Source organism: Dipodomys ordii, unplaced genomic scaffold (genome assembly GCF_000151885.1).
Source record: "Dipodomys ordii isolate 6190 unplaced genomic scaffold, Dord_2.0 Scaffold163, whole genome shotgun sequence".
NCBI lineage: Eukaryota > Metazoa > Chordata > Mammalia > Rodentia > Heteromyidae > Dipodomys > Dipodomys ordii.
The window spans coordinates 974,414-980,958 of record NW_012267379.1 but is presented as its reverse complement, the minus strand read 5'-3'; positions in this window follow the sequence as shown (position 1 = coordinate 980,958).

The following is a 6,545-nucleotide window of genomic DNA, read 5'->3' as shown; positions in this document are numbered from 1 at the left end:
CCACGCACCGTGTGGGGTCCTGCTGCAGGCTGAAGCTCCCCGCTACACTCACCACGTTCTGCGGGTTCTCAGGGCCCCCATAGCTCAGGGTGACCTGGGGGGGAGCGTGAGGTCAGAGCACGGGAACACGGGGCGCTTCCTGCGGGACCCCCGCAGACCCGTCCTGGCCGCTGGGCCCACCTGCTGGAGCACGGCTTCGGGCGGCAGCCGCTGCAGGTTCTCCAGGTGCGAGTGGAAGAGGGGGCTGTGCAGCAGGCGGGCGCCCAGCAGCCCCTCCACGATGTAGCCCACCGTGCAGTCGTCGGGGAAAGTCCGTGAGACTTATCTCCAATAAACCACCAGAAAACCAGAAGTGGCGCTGTGGCTCCAGTGGTAGAGCGCTCGCCTTGAGCTGAAGAGCTGAGGGACAGCGCCCAGGCCCAGAGTTCAAGCCCCACGACTGACCAAAAAAAAAAACAACCAAGTGCTAGGTGACCTTATTCTGGGAAGGAGAACTAAACCGTAAACAGCCTTCGAGTTGCAGAAACCTAGGTCTACCCTTAGACCCTCACACAGTTTAGGGTGGAATGTGAGTTCCCCTTAAGGCTGGACTGATTGACCTTTTGAGGAAAATTCTGGGCTCTCTGAGCTTGTATTGGGAGAAGGCATTGCGACTTGCCATCCTTTCTGGGTCTCACAGCTTGGTTTTCGGGCTCTCACTGCAGCCCTTTCAAACATCGCATCTCCCACCCCCCTTCTCTGGCTAATACACCGTTTTCCCTTCTAGACCCTAAATAAATGGGCCTCTGCTCTAGCTCTTAGCTAATCTGTCACTGACAGTGGCTGGCTGGCTGGCTTACGCTGGCCAGCTTCGCTTACTGCTCTCTCTTCCCCACTCAAAACCCCATAATAAAAATCAATCATTTTTGTCTGTGGGACCCAAACAATAATCCAATGTTTTTATCTTTTCTGAGTCTACTCCAGAATCTGGATTATAGATCTGACCCTACACAGCATCTCTTTGAGCATGAACCAGAGCCAGGAGGTCAAGAGAAAGTCATTCTAAAGCCTGCCTCCCGAGCACCCATCCCTGCCCACCTTCTCCCTGGACAGGACTTTACATGCTTGCCTTTGTTCTCTGCTGTTTCTGCTTCCCGTCCATACTATACAGCCGGACACCTATGACCCAGTTCTAGGGCAAGTCCCCCTTCCCTGTACTAGGCCAAAAGTGGGGTTATGCTCCAAATGCACCTTTTCTGGCTTGTGCCAGGGTGTGTCTTCCTGTCCTTCCTCACTGTCTCAACAGGTCCTGCCACCTGCCAGCCTTTGGCCTGGTCTCGCTGGAGGCCTCGCTTAGGCTGCCCTGCCCTGCCCAGCACGGACCTGGACCCTGAAGACCCCCCCAGGCAATTCAGGAAGGACTTGCCTCTCCCCTCTCGGCCCCACCCTTCCTTCCATCAATCCCAGATGGAATCGGAAGGACGGAGCCCCGCCCTATTCTCCCAGGCGCCCACATCGCCAGGCAGGAGGCCTCGCATGCGCGCTGTGCAACCCCCAGCCCAGCTGCGATCACTCATCGCACACCCAACCGAAAAGCCCCGACTCCCGAGACCTAGCGGCTTCTGCATTCCCCTTGCCCAGACCTTGTGAAAACCCAGCTCCTGTCCCGGTGGCTCTGCAGCCTCCAAGCCCTTCGAAGGCTGTGTCCCTCGCTGCTCATCTCCATCAACAGCCTCCCCTGCGAAGATCCAGCCCGGCCTGGCTCCTTCTAACACCACCAGGCTCAGACACCGGCAAACCTAAGTGCCAGTGCCCAGGTCCTGTCCAGCGCCACACCCAGGCTCTGCCCATGGCTCCTCACTCAGGGGGGCATGCAGGGGGGGAGGACAGGACACCCAGTCCAGTTCTGGGGATTTGTCTAAGAGTGAATCCTGAGCCCTCCCCTGCCACGTAGGACAGATGGCTTCATAGGCTAACGTCACTGGGGGGGGGGGCAGGCTGGACAGGGCAGGTAGGAGCCACCAGCTTCCCCTGGGGTACCCATCCAGTAGGCCAGCTGTGGCCCCTGCCCTCCCAGGTGAGCCCTACCCTCAGACCCCCAGGATGGGTCAGGAGAGCCCTGACCTTGATCTGTGACCTTCATGAGGAAGCCATTGCCCGGGTAGGAAATGGGTGTCAGTGTCCAGCTGGCCTTCTCTTCACATTTGTTGGTTTAGCTTTGTAAGTGGGAGCCACTGGGCACTGGTGGCTCACGCCTGTCATCCCAGCTACTCAGGAGGCTGAGATCTGAGGATCACGGTTCACAGCCAGCCCAGGCAGGGAAGTCCGTGAGACTTATCTCCAATAAACCTCCAGAAAACTATTAGTGGTGCTGTGGCTCAGCGGTAGAGTGCTCACCTTGAGCAAAAGAAGCTCAAGGACAGCACCCGGACCCTGAGTTCAAGGCCAGAAACAGTGAGTGCATGTGCACGCGTGCACGCACACACATCAGAGCAGAGGAGCACATGCACATGGTGCACACACATCAGATCAAAAGGAGGACCGGGCACTGTCTGGAGTCCCCCAGGCCACGCCCTCGACCGCCAGGTGTTTGGTGCTGATGGTCAGCAGCCCGCCAGACCCCCCTTGGCCAGCTGCCCGCTTCGCACTTGGGGGCAGAACTGTTGCGGCCTCCAGGGAGACGCCCTCCTCCTGGAGAGAACGCGGTGCGGAGCTGGCCGGCGTGCAGCCGCCGTCACGCAGCTAGTCGGTGCACACACCCCTGCTTCGGATGGGTCAGCTGCAGCCCAGTCCGGCCGCTGCAGAGCAGACCTGGCCCGGCTGGCCTGGGACCTCCTCAGGGAAGCTGTGTGGAGGCTGGGCGGTCAGCGGGGGCCGGGCCCCCCTGGAAGGGGCTTCAGGGAGCATGTCCACAGGCACACATCGCACAGTGTCATGAACATCCATGTGCACATGCGTACACCCTTCCTACACGGGAAGAGCTGAGGAGCTGCAGGCAGAGCCTGGAACCCCAGAGCTACAGCCTCCGAAGGGTGCGGGTTTGGGTTCGGGCTACGGGTAGGGTGAGTACCACTCTGGGAATACAGGGGCTGAGCTAGACTTTGACACAGTCCTTCCAGAAGCTTTCCTCTCAGATTCCTTATGTGAGGCTCCTTAAGAGGTAGGTAGGATTTGCTTTTCAGGGTATGGGTACTCCTTGACAAAGCCACCTGAAACTGGACCCTGAATTTGCAAGGGGACACCTGAGCCAGGTGAGGAAGGCAACTTGACTTGGGGGGGCAGGGAGAAGGAAGGAGGGGCGGGGCACAGAGGGAGGGAGGGAGGGAGGGCGGGGCAGGCTGTGGGGGAGGTCAGGCTTGGGCCCTGTCCTACCCTGACTCCCACATCAGGAAGGTGCTAGAACGAGAAGCGTGAGCGAGCACGCATGCTCTGCAGCCCGGGCAGGTGGCGTGGGGGGGGGGATGGGCTCCTGTGAGCTCTGCCAGGGGCTGGGTACCCAAAGCCAAGCCACCACCCACCTGAGCAGGTGAGGGGGCAGGACAGGCCCCTCTCCCTACTCTGCCCTCCTCCTGACCCCTCTCCCCCTTGCCCTCCCCTCCCCCCTGCCCCCGGCCCCTCCCTCACAGCTGTGCTGCCCTCCAGCTCCTGTCACCGCGGCCCTGGCCCTGCCGCTGTCCCTCGCTGCTCAGCCCCAGTTCCTCTGGCTCCAGGTTCCTCGTTCACCCCCCTGGCCTTGGGGAGATTCGGGGTCCCCGTGCTCCTTCCTGAGGGTTGGGCTGACGGCTCATGACCCCTGACCTCCACCCTCACGTACCGGGCCGCGGGACGGGGCGGCCTGCTCAGCTCCCGTTTCCCCTTCGCCTCGTGCTGCACACACGTGCCAGCACGTGGGGACACAGATGCCCATGAACGCGGAGATGCCACACGCGTGTGCACGCCTGTGGGACCTGACCGCGCAGACTTGCACCTGTGTGGACACACAGACACGCACACATGCCGCAGACACACGAGGCACACGTGAACCTGGGCCCGTGGCTCACTGCTGAGCTGAGGCTGAGGATCACGGCTGAAGCCGAGGCAGACATTCTTTGAACTGTTAGTCCCAATTAGCCACCAAAGCCAAAGAAGCTGCACTCCAGTGGTGGAGTGCTAGCCTGAAAGAGAGGGAAGGAAGGAAGGAGCAGGCAGGAACCTGTCATCCCAGCTACTGAGGAGGCTGAGATCTGAGGATCGCAGTTCAAAGCCAGCCCAGACAGGAAAGTCCGTCCCTGAGACTCTTATCTCCAATAAACCATTAGAAAACCGCAAATGGCGCTGTGGCTTACGTGGTAGAGGTTTGCCAAGAGCTGAGGGACAGCGCCCAGGCTCAGAGTTTGAGCCCCAGGACCGACAAAAAGAAAAAGAATAAGAAAAAGAAAATACAGGTAGGCAGAGCCGCGTGCGGCTCACAGTGTGGAGCTGCAGCTTGTGTTTGACGGGGGCTTCGCAGGGTCTCGGCCACACCAGGCACAGGCCACGCAGGGCCAGCCCGGCACTCCCACGCTGGGCACACCCGGCTGGCCTCGGGGAGGTCCTCATGTGGGTGCAGAGGTGGCCCTGCGTGTGGGGGATGGGCGGGTCCTCCCAGGTGAGGCAGCCCTGGCCACCAAGGCCGCCTGCGCTGCTCTGGGCAGCAAAGGGGTGTGGAGGATACAGGGCCGTGGCTGCAGGCCCGGGGCAGCCCTGCCTGGCACAGCCCCACGCCCCACGCTTGCTGGGGGCAGCAGTGTCAGCCCTCAGAAACCCACACCCAAGGAGATGGCGCAGGACCTGTGCAGAAGAGGCTGGCCCGGTGCGGCGGGCGGCGGGTGAGGTAAGGAGACACTTCTGGGAAACGCCACCGGCCTCTCCACTTCTCCACTTCTCAGGGCGCGGAGCCTGGGGGTGGCAGGCTCCCCCAGTTCCCAGCCCAGACCCGTGGCCCCTCCCCAGAGCCCTCGGGTCAGAGGGAGGGGGAGGGGCCCAGGCCCTGTGCATCCATGAAGCAGAGCTCAGGCCCTGCTGCTGGGCTGGCGGGGGATGGGGGGGATGAGGAGGGCCCAGGGGTGGGGGGGTGAGCAGGGCCCAAGGGTTAGCTGGGGGGGGGTGAGGAGGGCTCAGGGGTGAGCAGGGGGGTGAGGAGGGCTCAGGGGTGAGGGTGAGCAGTGTCTCCTTGCAGGCTGGGCCTCTGGGTCCCAGAGAGGACAGGTACTTCCCTCACCGTGTGGTGTTGACCTCTGGGCCTGGGCGCTGTCCCTCAGCTCTTTAACTCAAGGCGGGAGCTCCACCACTTGAGCCACAGTGCCACTTCTGGCTTTATCTGCTTTGTTTATGTGGTGCTGAGAAATCGAACTCAGGGCCTCATGCATGCAAGGCAAGCGCTCTACCACTGAGCCACCTTCCCAGCGCCATCTGCAAGCTTTTTTCCCAAAGGGGAGCATCTACCTCTGAGCACAGCGCCCCTGCCAGTTTTCTGGTAATTGGAGTGGTTCCATGGCTTTTCCTGCGGGGCTGAGATCTCAGCTCCACAGGCCTGAGCGGCAGGCACCTAGCTGTTTCCTTCTCTTTTCTGCCTCCTCCTCCCCGTCTTCTCTTTTGGTGGCCTGGGGTTTGCTGTTTAGGCTGGCAGTCCTCCACCTGACCAACGGCAGGCGTCCAAGACAGGCTGGACCGAGGGCCAGGGGCTGGGCACTCCCAGTCAGTGCAGTGTTCTGTGTCCTTAGTACTCAAAGTTGTGCAACGGTCAAATATTGAACTATTTCACCATCATCGCTAGGAGAAGTCCAAACACTCCAACAGGCCAGCCAGCTCACCCCGAATACGCTCCATTTTCTTTATTTTACAAAAGAGAAAGAAAGTGCTCAGGTGAGTCCTGAGGGCGCCAGGTCTCCAGCCTGTCCGCCAGGCCTTGCTCTGCACCGCAGCGCCCTCTGCTGCCAGAGCTGGGCGGGGCAGAGGGGGGGAGAGGGGGGCGGGGCAGGCAGGGGGGGGGGGGGGGGCAGGGCAGGGAGGGGGTGGGGGCGGGACAGGCAGAGTCCGGCGTGGAACCAGGGGGGACTGCACACGGTCACTCATCCGGCCTCTCCAGGCTACGAGAGCAAATGCAGGTCTGGGTCTCATGAGCTTCAGGCCCCAGGGAAGCTGTGTGCTGCGGCTGGGCAGCCACGGCCTGGCCCTGGGCCGCCCTCCCGGGAACCGTGGTCCAGGGCGCAGCCGCTGTCCTCTCCTGAAGTCCCCGCGGGCCGAGCTAGGCCGGGCCAGCGCCTGCCAGGCGGGGAGGCCACCAGGGTCGGCGGCCAGTCACCACGGGGGAGGCCCCCCCTTCTTCAGGGACACCAGTCTGTGTCCGGGTAGAGAAGGCAGTGCACAGACTGGAACCTGGAAGGGGGAAGCGGTGCTGTGGCTGCGCTGGGGGCGTAGGCGGGAGCCGGGGCTCAGAGCACCCGGTCCATGCCCGCCCCGTCCATGCCTGCCCCGTCCATGCCTGCCCCGCCCCGGCCCAGGCTCAGAGCGCCCATCCCCGCCCATGCCCACCCCGGGCTCAGAGC